We start from the raw sequence: 18323 nt of genomic DNA on the forward strand, positions 1-18323 counted from the left end.
ATTATGAATACAGTTGATTAATAGGATAATATTTTATGGTAATGCTTTATGTTAATCTTTCCCCTAAAACGCAATTTTTGAATCAACACACAAACTTACCATTGATTTAAATATTCAACTTGTCATATGTTCATTACTGGGCTTTGAGCATAAATTTTGGTTATCAATTTATAAGGATAAAATGTGAACCAAAATCCAACACATTGTAACCCAGCCTAATCATTTTGGAATCTTCAAATTTTTTGGTTATGTAAGGAAATTTTCTATCAATCAATTACTCAAGCGGTGCTTTCGTCAAGCAGACCAATAAATGGTCCATGATTCCCTTAGACGTCCAAACACTGAATCGGTCATAATACATGTATGACATTTTTCTTGACAAGGACTCAGCATTGTGTCTATTGCCTCTGAACTTCTACTATATGTAAGCATAAAATACCCCACATTGGCGCGTTTATTACTCACGAGGAAACCTCACAACGTGTAAAATCGATGTTTATTGCAAATCGTTATAGTTAAACAGAGCGTCTTTTGAATTAGTGAGAGACATTGTAAACTAAAGGGTGAGGCATAAGTCGGGTGACAAACTTAATTTGTAATGTTTTGGTTAATAATTGTTGATTTAAAATAAATTGGAATTATAACATCTTTAGTTGAGAAGACATCGACACCAGGAATATCGTTTGGATCAACAGAAACATAAGTTTCGTCATCCATAACGATAACCTTACCACGTAACAGTTTATTCTTTCCCCTTTCTTCCACCTTGACTTTTCACGTATTCTGGAAAAACCTTTACACAACATTTACTAAAAGGCAATCAACTATTCCAATATCTTGGTTTCAAAAAAGCTTTTGACTTTTTAAAAAATGTTCCCAACAACCTACGATCACGTTACTTTGACACAGTTATTAAACCAGCTCACCAGTAAGCAGTGCAGAAATGTTACAATTAGTTTTTGGTGGAATTTCTGTACCCAATTACCCAATTTCGGAAGTGATGCTTGGCAGTACTTAATCATACTTCACCTCTTCAAACACTCTTATCAAATATATCTGAGCCAAAACCTTAAATCGTAGTCCAAGATTTTACTATCATTCAGAGGCAGAGTTACTCAACCATGAGTTGAAACATTATCATAAATTCTTATTATGGTTGTACATTATATTATGCAGTACTATACGGTGAAAGTACAGGGCTTTCAGCTAATTTTACCGTTGTTAATCGGCTATTACTTTGCCCCTAAGTAACATTGAGGCAAGATATTTAGTTTATAGAAATTTCGGCGATGCTCAATTGTCAAGGTTAAATTATCATAATGAGAAAGTAATCATTCTGTAACAAGTGCTTCGTGAGATATCTGCATTCAATTTTCGATTTAAATCTCATTACGTTTTTCGTTATCGGCTATCATATTATTTTTTGGATAGTCCATATGTCTCACAAGTTTTCAAAATCCATAAAATAATGAGTTATTGGAATTCTTTCTGGAATCGTAAAAATCATGCACGTAAGCATTGAAGGTTGCCAGAAAAGCCTGGAATCAGAGATTTCTAGTTCATCAAAACCAGCCATTACAAATATTAAATATGAAAATGTATGAGATATTTATGCTCAAAATAATCTGACAAATACTTCGCTTGACGCTCAGCTTCCATTAGCGCTTCATCGCTTTGTTAGGGTTAATGTACTCATAATTTTGCAAAAATATGATGGGACAAATTTTGCTCAGCTATTAAGACAAGGGAAAAAAACTTGCATTTAATTAGACTCTGAAGTCCATGTTTAATCCCATAGAAGAAAATGAAAGTCCAAGATTTTTTATGCTCAACTCAGAAAAATAAACATGATTTTTGTGATCCTCATCACTAAATCAATTTTCAAAAAAGAGTTTAGAACTTAACTCGGAAGGATAAAAATTAAAAAAGAGAGACCCTCCATTTTGAGATGTACATGTTAAACTTTATTCGCTAGATAGAGGTTGTTTCTGTTGACCTGGTAAGAAAAAAAAAGTGAAAAGATTTTCATTTATAATTTATTCATTTTATTTAATTTTATCTTAGTCACAAGGGTTGAATTAAGCAAAATGGTTTAAATTTGATGATCCATCAAATTTACTTTTTTGTATAAAAACGATGTCATAAATTGTCCGATCTATTAGTGGTTAACGTTACATAATTTCATATCCGAGTTACATCATGTTCATTTCCCCGATTGCAATTTCATTAAATCCGGGTCTACTAAACCTGGTTGACCTGCAGCACTCGGCAAAGCTGCGACTGGAGTATCACCTACATCACCTGTAGGAAATTTAGCAGTATTCACTAGATCATCTGTAGCACCTTTAGCAGTATCGTCTAGACCACTTGGAAGAGCTCTCTCTATATTGGATTTAATAAAAAATGTGGATTGAATCAACTTGAAACTTGAAAATGAAATCATTTATTATCAAAATCTGAACGGTTTAAATACTAACCTTGTGCATGGGCCATGTTTGTACCAATGAAAGCAAATAGAGCCATGAAAAAGACGAGAGACACAATTGTTTTCAATTGCATTTTGACTTATTTTAACTGTCGTAAGGGAATTGAAAAACACAATGAAAGAAACTTCAAAAGCTTTAAACTTGAACTGATATCATTTTTTCACGTTGAAGCAATTTTATACTCGACTTTTAATTGCTTAGTTACTCATTTTTACTAATCAATTCACATCTGAATAAATATCATCCTTGATGACAATAGAAAGCCTGTTTTGAATGTAGCTAAAACTCTAAAAGTTCAAGGATAATGAAACAGTGGAAGTCACATGCGATGGCCTTCGAATCTTTATTTTATTTACTAATCTTAATTGATAAATTGCAGGTTATTTAAATGTCAACTTGTGTTGAATTTTATTTATTTGTTCTGAAATTATAATGCGTATACAATGACGAGTCGATTAGCTAGGGTGATGGACTTTATTAATTCAAGTTAGACTCAAGTACATGATGCAGGATTGCACGAAATAACATTTATCCTTAAACAAGGACGAGGATTCATCAGAATTCACAAATTTCAATAATCAAAATACTGTAATCATCTACGCCCCTTTATTTACTCATCTCAGCTGCTAAATTGAAGGTTATGCAAATGTCAGCTCGTGTTAAATTTCATTTCATTTGTTTTAAAATTATCATAAGTATACAATGAATACATCGATGGCTATTATCTTGCGTAGGGCTGTTGCCAAAGTCAAAAGAACTATTTTTTGCTAATGCAAAACTTTCTAAAACATAATCTGTCGATTTAAAAACCAAAATGACGGAAAATGGTCCTCTTTGATAACTCGAGAACAAAAAATATCAGAGCATTTTGTATGCATATACTTATCTACTAGAGCATTGTTTATCTCAAGTTTCAGTTTTCTATCATGTTTGGTTGCTGAGATATAACTCGAAAATGGTTTACCTTTTGGCCTCAATTGCGGCTTAACCACAATAGTCACAATGCTGATTTTCAAGTTAAACCTAGTTTTTAAACAAGATCTTTCAGAAAATCATTATTTGAAAAAGTTTAACAGAAGTGCGATTTTGCTTTACATACCCCTTTCAATAACCACAATTACTGTCTACTCCACTTTATTTACTCATCTGAGCTGCTAAATTGAAGGTTATGCAAATGTCAGCTCGTGTTAAATTTCATTGCATTTGTTTTAAAATTATCATAAGTATACAATGAATTGGCTCTGCTGATCAAAATAAATTCATGTTCATAAGTGATAATTTATCAAGTGTGATTCAATTGAGCGAAAATTGTTTTGAATTCGAAGTGTAATGAAAGCTTTGCACTTTAGCTGCCCGTTAAAAAAAATATCACAATTTGAACCGACAATACTTATACTTTTATCTGAATATCTTTCCAATCAATGCGTATATCTGATGATTTCAATTTATTAAATGAATTGAAGAATAAAAGAATCCGATTGCTTTGAGAATTATGGAAGAATATGCCGCCATAGTTTAACAACCATTTAAAACTGTATTCATCAATCGCTGGAATTCAAACGGTGCACAAGCTGAGACCATAGGTAACCTTGTATTTTAGTATTTGCCATCCGGCGGCTTAAACAGTGTTTCACCTCTTTCTAACAGAGGGATGTCAATTTGAAAACAGCATTGATAAAGGTCAAATATATTTAAGACTTCATTCCTCCTATTGCTTCCAAACAATCATCTATCCTTGGAATAGGATAAAATATTAGTCACATTTTCATATTTCATTGCAGTTGAATCAAATTAGCGCCAAAAAACTTTGAAAGTTAATCATTTGGACTCACAAGTTACTTGTTACAGTCAATATTTGTGTTGAACAATGTGCAAAATGTCAACAAGAATCAGAATGAAAGTATAAAGCAATCATAGCAAAAAAGTGATTCATAAGGTGAAAATAGTCTTTTTTGATACAAAGTTGAAGACTAAATGGGATTATGGCCAATGGTGACATAAAATGAAATTGTAAGACCATGGCCAACTTGATTGGAAAGAGATAAAAAAAGCTAAATCATTTGTGTAACTCTGTCAATAGAAAAGTTTTCACTCTCACAAGATTCATGGAATAGGCTTGTTGAATAGATTCAAAGTTAGATAATTTAATCCACAATAAACATTGAATTTGTCGAGGGAAGAAAAAAAAAGTTTTCTCTTGAGCTCAATTTACTTTTGAATTACATGGCAAGTTTAGTGGTAATGTTCAATATTTTTTTTTGCTGCAGAACTTTGATTGTATTAAAATAATTTTCAACATCAAATCACATTAAATTATTCACTTGAGCTGTATATTGAACAATTTTGTTTTGCATTTTTCAATTCAATAAAACTCATGTAATCCATTAAATTGAAATTTGCAGTCTTTTCTGCTGCATTTCTCAAGTGTCAAAAAAATAGAAATTGAGAAGAAAAATCTATTATTAAAAGAATTTGGAATAGAAAAAAAAGTTTATTCAATTCGAACCGAATTTCAGGTAAATTGATGAATATCGAGAGACAAATTCATATTCGTATGCACATCAGATTTTGACTTTTGGTGATAGCAAACTGCTATTTTGGTATTCACGTTTCATTGAATGTGAAAAGATTTCGATAGTTTCAATGAAACTTCGTGATGTAAAATGAATCTACGAAAGTGGCTTCCTTACCAATAAAGGTATTACAGACAATTTGCTAGTGCAAATCTGTTTTTTTTCTGGTCGAAGAAAAGTTTTCTATTTCATGGAAAATCTCTTTTCAATAAATTCGTGTTGAGATGACAAGTTCGTTGCAAGCTAAGTTCTATTTGGTGAAAACTCTCATTCGTAGTTTATTATCGAGGATTAAAGTTTTCTGATTGTCTTTTGGACTAAACTTGTCTTTCATTTAGAGACATTTCTTTTCCTCAAGATTATCCTCTCAACCTTGAAAGATGTTGCTTGATTGGTCATAGTGATTGATTGAAAATATCAATCAACTCCAACTATAATCAGTTGACAATTGGAAATCTTCATTCGTGTCTGAGTATCGAACACTATTTTTTTATAAAATGACTGTCGACCTTTGGTAATGTAAAGATAATCAAAGGTTTTGAATAAAAAGCTTGCTTGAAGAGCATTAGGTTATCTCTAAATGTCTGAGTTCGAATTGAATTCCTGGAATTTTCAAAGTCGATCTGCGAGAACTGCTATTAATTTATTTCCATTTTCGAGAAATGAAGATCTTATTGGAGTAAAAATTGCAATATTCGGAACTTGTGCTTTTGCTAAAAATTAGACCTTGATGAACTTCTTACAACCTTCTGTTACAATTGTTGTTGTTGTGATTTATACTTGATCAATCTTCTTATTATGAGATTGTTGCAAGATTACATTTCAATGTCGTTACTGAATGTAAATGTTTTCGTTGAATCATTATTTACTCCAACTTATTACCATATTGAGTTTCACATTGGAATAAAACCTTTGGAATGGCGCAACCAAATGTTAACCAAATGTCAAAATAGCATCAATTTCAAAACTCAATTTCACTCTTTGATGTTGATTGTTTCAAATTTCAACTTCATTTTTCATTGGAAAAGATTGTTGTTCCACTTTTCCTTGTCAACCATATTTTCATGTTCCAAAAGATGCCATTAAAAAGAAATGCAAGGGAAAACCCATTGAGAAATAAATATACTTGACATGAGGTGTTCATGCAAGCTCATGAATTTGAGCTCATTCTGTCTTATTGTTTTCCACTCCTTTATTATTACCATCATCTTATTAAAAATGTGCAGTTTTGCTTCAGTCTCATCATGATGAAGCACACTATAAATATGGATGTTGAAACCGAAAGGAAAAAAGAGAAAAGAAGTAAAAAGAAAAGAAATGGACTTGTTCTTGAAATGTTCTTGTTGAGCATTCAGTTTTCCTCTTGAATCTCGAATTACATCAAACAATACTTTATGTGGTCGAAAGAAAGAAATATTATTTATAACGCAAACAGAAAGTTTCATTTCAATTTTCAACCCAATTTCTTGCTTCTCCTTATTTCATTAATAAATTGTTGAATAACTTGGAAAGCCAAAATGAATCTAATTTAACCTTTCACCATTTACCTCAAGCCAATTACTCTCTATCATCAGTTACATTCCCAGTTAAACCTGCTATTAATAGATGAAATTATCGAAAGGTAAATAACAAAGATAAAAGCAAGAAATCCTGTAATTGGAAACTTTGCAAAGAAGAAAAAAATGGAAAACTTCTTTTCTCTTTCATGAAAGATAAACTCATTAACCGTTTCAATTGTTGTTTACCGTTATTACGGAATCGAGGAAAAAGTCTTTCACTTGATTCGAATCTAAATTGATTAAAAATTTTCTAACTTTAGACTTTGATTAATCAAAATGCATTTCTGAAACATAATGATCAATCAAAAATTGTCAGATAACTTGGTTTGAAAATTATTCAAGCAACAAGTTTTTTACACTCGACAAGTAAAGATATTTTGATAACTTGAGTACATTCAATGACTTTGTAACTTTTATTTAACCAAGTGAAGAGAAAAAAGTTTTTTTTCCTTTTTCCATTGACATTAAAAAATTGAAAATGAAACTTTCTTTTGTCAACAGAAGAATTAATTTTCTCGACTTTTTTCTCGTTTTTTTGGCAATTCAAGTAAAGGGTTGCAATGAGCTTTCAATTAATCGTCGACATTAATTTTCATTAAGACTGCAAAGTCTTGTTGACTCACTTACAACAATGTTGTGCCATCAATATATTTACATTAAAAGTTGGACAATATCAAAGGGTACTTAATGTTGAGCGATTTCACAAGTTGCTTTTGTTGTTGTTATCTGTTGTCAGGAGAAACTTCATTCTCTATGTTTACTCGAATACTCAGTTGTTTCTTGGAAGTAATCCAATCACCATTATTTGTTGTATTTAGAGAGTAATCGTTTGATTGACTAAAAACAAAAGCAGTAAACATTATCAACTTACTTGAGCTTAAATGATGACAATGGAAGCAACAGCAAGAAAAGTCAAGTGTTGCTGTAAAACTGTGATACAAAAGATGTTAGTCAAGTTACACTTGATTCATGTTCTGATTATGACTGGGTTAAACATCAATTTACTTGAAACATTTTCTCGCTATCATAATTGTCCTTTAAATGGTCAGACAAAAGAAGTTGCAGAACATTTTTTTGGGTTACTCAATTGATTATGTTCTGAGCAAATGCTTTGATGATGCAAAAGGATCATGTAATGCAGGTTTAATAACAAGTTAGTGAAATGGAATTTTTTTTCGAACTTTTGCCAGATTTCGTTTTTGAAAATTTCTCGACTTTTTTTGCAAGTTTTGTATGATTGAGATTTGCTACGATCCAGAATCTATCATTTTTTGCATCAACATGATATTAAGAGTGCATAAGATTAGGTTGAAACCTTTTGAGGCTCAGTGATTAAAATAATCCTAACTCAAGTATTCCATGACATGCCATGTTTTTCCATGCTGCAACATTATATTGATATCATATGTTAAGTTACACGATAATTTCATGGAGCATCAGAATCATGTTTACATGAAAAAAAACATTTACTTATTTTTATTCGCATAACGAAACTGAAAGATATGAAAAAAAGTTTCACAATTTTTTCTCACAAACTCAATCTTTTCATTTTTTACCAACTATTAATATCTAGACTGACCTTGTTTGATCTCTAAATAGAGTGAAACATGATAAATTCAGTTTTTGGTGGTAACTGATATTCAATGATAAAATCATGGCTTCTCATCATTATGCATGGATAGCAAATATTTTATTCAAATAAATCAGATATCAAACTTACAGTTTATCTTGAAGTATGAAAGCTCTTGGTGAAAAATATTGCCGAAGGGTCAAGATATTGGTTTCTGAGATTCATTTACTTGATTTTCAGTCAAAATATTCGTGATATTTTTATTCAAGAACACTCGCCACTCAACGTGCTGAGGGTGCAAAGTGTTAAACAAAAATAGCGAGCTGACAGACAAGAGCCCCAAGTCGTCAGAATGTCATGTCAAATTGAATTTTCTGTGGAATTTTGAGCAATTGTTGAAAATCATTCGTTGGTAACTGAGACATTCATTTACGAGATAAAAGATGAATTTTGAGCCTGGAAGCGTTAAAAAGCATTTTAATAAGTTGAAGAATGCGAAATCGCGAAAAAACCAAACTGGACACAAACTGAGCTGAAACCATTTGCGTGTATAAAGACCAATGCCCGAGAGTCTCAACAAAAATAGTCCACTTGGCTCCACTGAATCTTTTGTTCCCAAGAGCCAAGATGAGGTTTCACTCACTTGTCAGTAAATCGACTATTCACGAATTATCAGGCTTTGTACACTTGGATGCAAAGTTGTCCGTAATTAACATAGTTTAGCATTGCCTGCATAACTCTGAATTTCATGAATACCTGAAACTGGAAACAGTCCAAGTCTATTATAATATTATTATATGTAGATTGTGAAACTACTAATCCTGTGAGGTTGCAGGTTCATGATAGAATCTATCCTTACTTTGGGTCAATATCACTGGACAATAATACAAATTGAAATACAAATGAGCTACAGTTTAATTAGACTCAGCTATTGAGTTGAATTATAAAGCAAACCAAATGAGTAATTACTCCAATTAGCTGAATACAAAATCATTGGATGGTTAATTGAATCAAACTAAATTTACTTTCCACCTTGAATGTTCAACTTTTTTGTTCGGATAATTAGTTTTCACTCTTAGCGATATTTTTAGCATCTAAACATTCTGATTGATGCGACAGGAAAAGGTTTATCAAGCAGGTAAAAGACAAGGTAAAAGAGGCATGAAAAAAAGGAAATTATAGCCAGCAAAAAAGGCAACAAATGTGAGCAATAAAAGCTTGTTTACCTTTTAAAAGAGCTGCAAAAATATGCAGAAACAAGAAGAAAATACCTTTGGATGAAAAAAAGCAATTCCCAAAACTGGAATCAACAGAAGCGTAAAATTGATTACATATTGATTGATCAACAGAGTCTCGAAAAATATCATTGGATAAACAGCTCTAATATACCTGTTTAAATACGCCAACAGAGGCAAGAAAACAAAAAAAACTCGAGAAACCATTTAGCTTTAAACAATCTGTTTATCATGAAAAAAGGCTAAACATTCTAGGTAAATGAAGATTTGATGAAAAGAAGAAAAAGTTTTCCAAAAAGAAGAGAAAATTTTTTTTTCATTTAAATGATTCCAAGTACATTATAATGAGAAAAGCAGAGTAATATCATTATGGGAATGAAAAATAATCAGTTTCCTCCCTTTGAACAGACAAACATTTAGTAAATGGATGAGTCGATGAAAGGCAAATGAATAATGCAAAATTGAAACAGATAAGTTGAACGAGGAAACAAGGTTTGGATATGGAAAGAGCAAACACTTTCAGTGTGATCAACAGGGAGTGAACTGGGAGTGAACTGGATCAACAATGCAACTCTTATCGAAACCCATTTTAGATGAAATTTTTAATTACTGTACATTCTCATTAGTTTATCATTTGAAAGATTCAGTGTTCATCAATCAAATTCGGTAACATCAATTGACCCAAATCCATTAAATGGAAAAAAATCATTCGACATTTCATTTTTTTCCAAATGCTCAAAAGATACTTTGAAAGGAAACGGAAATTTTTTCTCATTTTTTTCATTTTCTACTTGATTGTTATTGGAATTGTCTGATTGTCTATTCACACTTTTGCTATTCAATGTTCAAATGTTGCATGCAATTATCATATCAATATTGTTATTGCTATTGTCATTAACTTGTTCTGTGTTTAGCTTTTTGTTTCACACTCGTTTACCACTTTCATGATGAATCGTGAAATTGGTTTAACATATTAATAGATTTACACCTTTTGTGGACTTGTAAGGTAAAGAGCAATGAAATTAATCAAGTTGTACTTGAAAGGTTGAATAGCTTTTGATAAACAAGATTTGAGTTTACAATTTTAGGCATTTCAAGTGCTCTGACTTTGTTGGTTAATGTGAATGGCAAAGTTGAAGGTTAAACAGATTATTGTTCAACATTTGCTTCTTCAAGTTGATTCAGAAATGAGTCTTTTGTCTTTACTTTCAAATGTTATCAATTTTTAGAATGGAAACTTTTATTAGAAAAAATGTTCTTTATCGAGTTTCATGCTCTGGATTGAGCTGTTTAAATGTTTTGCTCGCTTAACAGCTTACAGACATTATCACCAGCAGAATCGTTTCATCTTTTATCACTTTTAAACTTTTCTTTCTGTTACTTGTTTTCATTCAACTTTTACTCTTTTTGTTCCTCTCATCATTTCTGGTTTATCCTTTTGCTGTTCATTTTTTTTATCGGTCACTTTTCTGCCAATTGATTTGTTCAATTTAATGAAAAAATATTGGCCTGTAATCAGTTGTGAGCTCGGTTTATTGTACAAACTATTTACCTTTCTATAAATAACTCCATTTACCAGACAACATCAAATTGTCAGTTTTTATTTCATGTTATTTATTGATCTTCAATGGCTTGCAATGATAAGGCAAATAATGAGACTCAATCTAGATGAGCTATTCAATATTGAGATTAATTTTAATTAAACATGAATCATTTTTGGTCAAAGTATGGAGACCCAGATGACCTAATTTTTAGACATTCCTGGTTCGAGCGTTGCACTGCATTAACTGATGATAAAAGTATCAGCCAAAAGTAACGATGGAAATCAATATAATCTCGAAGTATTTAATGACTACAGTCGAGGGTTGAAAGACATGGCAGCGAATCATAAAACGAATGTCTGCAAGAACTGTTAGTTTTGATAATGAATCGATTCGCGGCCAAGACCAGAGAGTTAAATAGTTATGAAAATGTGTCGATTAGACAAGAATGGAATTGCACTGCTTGAAGAGGTTGCAAAGGTAACTTAAAGGCAATGCAGGTTCAAAAATTCATCGATAACGATGTGTGATCTGCTAAAGCTCTACAAAGCTTTGATAATCTTTCACTGCTATTACCTTCTGGTAATTAAAATAATAATATTATAATGCCTCAAGAACTTATTTCAATGTCTTGCAATTATAACAACGCTCATTTCTTTGATAAATCACTCTGAATCGAGTCAAAGCATTGCAACTAACTAGTCCTACTTGCATAATTACCGCTTGAAAATATGCATTCTTTAAGTTGAAAAATGTTTGCTTACTTCCAAAATTGATGACACTTGACTCTTTAGAAAGTCTTTTTCTTGTAAAAATTGGACTTAAATTTTTGATGAAAGTATGAAATATCTCCATAAAACTTTGCTTAGTAAATGTTAACCTGAATCTTTCTTCATCAAATAACCTGAAAACAAGTCAGTATCGAACTGATAATTGAATCAAGTGAATAGCTTTTATGATGAATGATGATAATTGCCTGTAGCTCTGCCTTTTCTTTAAAATACTTTTTCTTTCATAAATCATCTTCCAAGTCATGTTTCCAGACCAAACCTTTCCAAGTAAATAGTCTCTTCCATTTTAGTATTTGTTTTAGCATCATAAATTGTTTGTCTCAAGACTCGACTAATCAAAAGGTGGAAAACTTTTTCCACCTCGAACAGCAATTGCCTAGTATGAACCATTAAATTATAAATTTCCATGAATCCAACAGATTCCATAACTCGACGAGTTTTCCATTGTAACTAGCTAAATGCATAAAAGGACACATTCAATACCATTTGCCTAATTGGAGAAAAGGTATTCACTTGAAAAATGGCATTTACTGTATTTTGTATCTTTTAATATGAATCATGTCTAAACTGAGAATCGTTAATTCATTGCACTTTCTCAACCTATTTAACCTGAAAATGCGTTCAACCTTTTTTCATTATTACATATTAATATTACCAACATTATGCTCGAAGGTTCAATCATCAAGTCTAGTCGTAATGAATAGATTTATTCTAATTTATTAATCATTCGGCAACTCAACAAGTTAATCATTTTGAATTTAGCTCATGTTTTAATTAGTCTATTTATACAATTATTATGATTACTGGCATTACCATTAAGGAATATGTAAATGAGTAAACATTTCATTTTCACTTTTCGCACATTGAAACTTGATTGTGCCATGGTGAAGCATTTTGATGAATAATTTCCCAGTCAAATGGAAGAATGAAAATGTTCGTTGGAAGACGAAAAAAAGAAAAGGAGAAAACAATTTGCTTCTGACAAACTAATAACATTATGATTAATGTTTATAATACGATAAGTTCAGGTTGAACAGAAAAATGCGTTTATGTAAATGTTTCTTGAAAAGTTGATCATCTTATAATCCAAGAGGAATGAGTTGAATAAGAAAACCTCTTCATGGTTCACTATAATTTTCATGCTCATGATTAGCAATCTGTTCTTGTAGCAAAGAAAAAAGAAAGAAGGAAAAAAGAGAAAAGAGTTTTTTTGCTTCTTCTATTAATTTGATATGGAAATTGAGACTTGCAGGTTTACAGGGAATGCAAAGTTATCCACTTTGTTTGATGCTAGGTCAACTGGAAAAGTATATTTAATATTTGTTGACTAGACTTTTGATCATGATGAAGCGAAGAAAAGGAATGAATAAAAAATGGTAAACATCGTAATGATAGTCGAATATTTTTCATGTTATATTTATTAAAAATGGATTAATGCATCATGCATGTTGAACCCTTTTCTTACTTGCTGATTCTTCTTGACAGAATGTTGTTACGAACCGTAAAAGAGATAACATTAAAGTTAGATTATCTTCTAATAATAATCATACAGCTTGGATGCTCAAGAATAAAGTTAAACCTGTTAATGAATTAATGAATGAGTGATGAGAGAATTGAATTGATTAAGGAAAGAATAAGATTCAACTTTATCTTTCCAATCACAGTCAACACTGTTTACTAATTGTCATCATTTTTATATTTTCGTTCGTTCTTGAAATAATTTCAGTAAAAAGTTTTTCTAACATTTGCTCTTTCATAATTACGGACTCAGCCTTTAGCTTCGACACTTTGTTAGACAATCTTGAATGATTAAAATCTGATTCAGTATTGTATTGACTCGAAACAATATCATCGATTGAAACATAACTATTTCTTTTGACGTTACATTATTGATCGAATTTCACAGAATTGGATCGAAATTATTTTTTTTATTTCTTTCCAGATTCTCTGTAAATATCGTGAAACATTATGTTTGCAATGAGATCAATCACAGATGTAATTAAATGAAAGCTTCATAAAATCTTGGACTTGACTTTTATTCATTTTTATCAAGTAACAGGAGATGAACTTGTCAAAGTGAATAAAACTCATCTTTGATACATTGTATCTCAATGGGAAACAAGAAACTCTCATTAAACTGATAAACAAAGTTATGTTGAAAAATGAAAGTAAATGTTATCATAAGACATTAATAAGAGTCAACTCGGAGTGATTTACAATTGTAATTCGTAATGTATTGGAAGCAAAAAAATCTGTTTACCATTGAATCAACTTTTCTTTATGCGTATTACAATAACCTAAATATGTTTATTTCAATACCAAATTTGTCTCCACCAAATACATAAATTTCAATAAAACTCAATACAACTTGGTCACAACTGTGCAACAATGTAAATCGCAATTCTGAATAGCAATTTGATTGGAAAATCGTTTCAGTTCAAAACAGAAATGTTAACTCTTTTCGTGCAAATGTTTTCGTAGACTTGGTTCAAAATTGTTAAACTGGAAATTTAATTGCAATCAAAGTGGAAATTTTGTTGCTGTTTGGATTCAACTTTTCATTGGTTTTCAACGCTTACAACAATGGATTGTAACAAGTAGAAAAGTATATGAATTTTGTTCATGTCAGGAAATTGAAATGATTTGATGAGAAACAACAGTTTTTTTAGTTTTGCTTATTCATCTTCTTCTTTTTGTCACAGTTGAGTTGAAAAATATGGAATGATATGAAGAAAACCAATTTCATCATGATTATTATTATGCATTGTTGTGTGAAAATGAAATAAATAAAATGATGTCAAAAAAAGAAGAGAAGGAAAAGAGAAAAGAATTTTTTTTCTCTATGAAAACGAAAAAATGATTCTCTAATTTTATTTCATTATTTTGCTCAACTTAGTTCAACACTTGCACATTTAATACATTAAACCTTTTATTTGAATAGAGATTCATTTTGAGCTCAACTACAACAATCTTTATAATCACAATTGCTTTTTATTAAACATTGAATCATCTGTTGAAACCATTTTCGTCAAATGTTTTGACTTTTTTTTGACTTTTTTAGGGTTTTCCTTTTGTTGAATAATTGGGTCGTCAGATTTGGTTCGTGTGCTCTTGTTGAGCGAACATGGAAAAATGTGAACTTTGCCAAGGTTGAAAGTGCATCAATTAGCATCGTTTCAAGAGATCATCATGTCAACATGTTTACTGTACATTTGATTCATTAGTTACTTGAGTTACAGTTGCTGTATTATTGATCACAAGAGATTATGTTTTATCAAAAAGGGTGACAAAGCTTATGTTCAATTATTAATCAGCTTGTTAGTCAACCTCTTTCTTTGCTTCTTCAATGGCAACTTGATGTTTATACTTGAATTGTTTGCCTGTTGAACGCCTTTGCACCGTCAATCCTCGAACATCAAGTTTCATGATAATTTTGTCACATTTTAGGTCATCACCTGTAATCTCATCCAGTTGAACAAAGCAAGAGTAACAACATTTTATTATTCCAACACATTTTAGTAAAGTTGACCAACTCGATTACAGTATTTCTGAATGACCATGGCAATGTTAAACTGATTTCAAACATGATTTATTATGATAAAGTAAATGCAGTTCTTTTGCAATCTTTAAGTTGATTTGATATGCTAAAGATAGACTTTCCTTTTGCTGAGAGATTCGAAGTTTTTGTTTTCTTTGAATATTTCTTGCAAAATATGCCAAAAAGTTTAGGAAAAAAGTTGAATAATGTGAAAATGATTATAGAGGAAAGTTTCGAAATTTTGAACGAAAATCGATTCCCTAAATATATTCTCATTCTGATCGAGTTTGTCGAGTTTTCAATGATAATCACACTTTTGGAAAGGATCGACCTTCAATCAGGCAGTTTGTGAGCTATTTAAAAAAACTTATCAGAAAGGCAAAGAGACGAAACATGCAGAGTGATATAATTTTCGGAGTTGACGTTGCTGAAAAAAATTTTAATGCGATAAAGCTGGATAAAAGTTGGAAAGTCAAAATCGAATTACAGTAGGGTTACCCTTAACTTGATAGAATTTCATGACGGCTCCCTCTAGCGTCTCCATTCAAAATTGTATTAAAATTAAATTAAATTGTCAAAATAGTTGATTAATAAGCATTATTTTTTCAAAACCAGCTTTTCTAAAGCAATTTACAACAATTGTCGGGTTAAGGTCCGTCCAAACACTATTTAACAATTGAATAGCATCGAGAATAGAAAATGATTTGAGGCAAAGTTCAAATGGCAAGCCATCTTCGGAATAATTACAGTCATAAATTTAGTTCGATATTCACATTTAACAGAATGAATGATTCCACAATCAAGTGGTTGCAATTTAGATGTAGTTTTAGGAGGGAAAAATACAATTTTGATAAATTCATAAGAATTAGTGATTTTATGGCTGAGACAATTATCAATGAATAGAATTACTTTTTTATTTTTAATTTTTAATTCTGAGTCCCAATTTGACAACCAATCATTAAATATTTCACTAGTAATCCAAGCTTTTTTATTTGAATAATAATTAATTTGATTGTCTGCTGTGTTAAAATTATTTTTTTTAAAGGGGCGGTGTTTAGCTGCTTTACCAACAATTACTAAATTTTCCTTAATTCCTAATTTATTTACACAAAAAAGAGCAGTAATTCTATCTTTTTGATTCATTGTTCCATGTGCCTCACTACCTTTTCCTACATAAGATCTTTTAGGTTGCGATTTATAAAAAAAGAAACTTCATCGGCATTATAAATACAATCATCAGAATAGCCATCAATTAATTTGGGAATTTCAGTTTTAAAGTTATCAACAACTTCAATACATACACTTTTGCTCTCTCCACATAAAGACTTATAACTTAATTTATGCCCATGAATGAAGCCATTTAACCATTTTTTTGCAGCATGGAAATTTTTCAATTCAAGTTTTGCACCAATCTCAATAGCTTTCGCACGGAGCAATAATCCAGATAACGGAACAGCAGCATCAATCATTTTGCGATAAAATTTAAACATTTCCTCATCTAATTTAATTAATCCATTTTTGGTTCGCCTAATCCGTTTATTTGGATCACTATTTTCACTATTTTTACAATAATCAAAATTTCCTTTTGATATAATTGTAATTAAGAGATGAAAGGTTGAGAGACTCCATATTTTTGAGCTAAAACTTCTTGAGGAAAATCATCTAATTGTGCACTTTTAATTAAGCAACAATTATTAGGTCATCCGGTATAGTTTTCCCCTCGGTATGAAGATGATATTTTTTTGTGACGAATTCAATGTTTTCGCATTCGCGAGACCAGATAACATCACTGTTATCATCATCAACCCTGTACATGATCTCTATTTTGTGCAATTCATGAACAACTGCGAATTATTCCAAAAAAAAATTAAATTTTCGGAATGACAAAAGTTCGAAAAATTGCTATAACTCATAGAGCTAGCAGGGAAATTTATTGTTTCTTTGACGATGAGAAGCCATGATATGTGTCTATTAAATGATGCTAAGATTGTTCCTTTAGGACTCATAAAACGGCATCAATAGTGGTCAGAACGCAGTACAGCTTGAAAATGGAGTAAGTGGCTTCTCATTCGAATTTTAAGGGCTGCGTTTACAGATAGAGATCAGGTTTCTACTCAGAATGTTTTTTGAAAGTCTTAGAATTCTTTTGATACCACACGTTCTATGGTGGCATTCTATCCGAATCAGAAAAGTGGCAACGAATTGACAGTGTCCCTCAGTTCGCCTGTACTCACGTTGTGGGCTGATTCAAGATCACATTCAACGTCAGAACAACAATTGTTTTAGGTTATTTTGTAATCTTTTTTGCTCATTTTATTCAAGATGTATTCTCTGGCTACTGATTAATCCTTTCAAACCTCGAAAAACATGCATGAGGAGCTAATTGTTGAACAATTTATGGCGAAAAGTCGTAAAAATTGTGATTTTTGAATAAGGAGCCTGCGCACTGAGATGATTAAGTTCGAACGCGTTTTCTCTCTAGGTATATTTGTTTTAAAGCCTGATAAGTTCATTAGGCGTTTAAAATCCATCAAAAAGTCATCCCTTCATACCAAGGGGAAAACTATACCGGATGACCTAATAATTAATGAAAAAATTCTATTGAATAAGTGGAGTGAAAAATTCTATTCCATTTAAATTTCAATAGGTGGAGCCAACACGAAATTCTATCAAGTTAAGGGTAACCCTACTGTAATAATAACTGAAATTCAGAAACATACGAATACATTGATAAATTGAACGAATTAGCATTCTTCTGATCCGATGAATGTTTTGAACTGGCACTGGTTGTTGGCCTGGATATAGATACTGTGCACTTTGCTTGCGATCAGGCTCTATGTATACATTGAACCAAGTTTCATCTATTGAAATCGTTCTTGAAATCAATGCTTGGTCTTCTTATAGAGTTTTAAGTTATGTTCACACACCAAAACAAGCATATTTTTTGATCTTATTTGAGAACATTTGACCCATTTTCCAAGTCTTTTAATCATCTTTAATTCATTGTTCATTATCTTGTGAACGGGGGAA

General features: G+C 31.2%; 1 protein-coding gene and 1 long non-coding RNA gene across 2 annotated transcripts in view; one reads left to right on the top strand and one right to left on the bottom strand.

The window, feature by feature from the left end:
* The window catches only part of LOC107359331 (prolactin-releasing peptide receptor-like), a 30330-nt gene that overhangs the window by 2083 nt on the left and 9924 nt on the right, over positions 1 to 18323 (top strand). The window lies entirely within an intron of this gene.
* LOC149094735 (uncharacterized) lies at positions 2023 to 2648 on the bottom strand. The gene is made up of 2 exons (XR_016201030.1): positions 2478 to 2648; positions 2023 to 2382 (listed from the first exon to the last, which is right to left on the bottom strand). It is a non-coding gene; the product is annotated as an uncharacterized LOC149094735 (long non-coding RNA).

Source organism: Tetranychus urticae, chromosome 1 (assembly GCF_039701765.1).
Source record: "Tetranychus urticae isolate SD_2017Ah chromosome 1, NJAU_TeUrti_SD_1.0, whole genome shotgun sequence".
NCBI lineage: Eukaryota > Metazoa > Arthropoda > Arachnida > Trombidiformes > Tetranychidae > Tetranychus > Tetranychus urticae.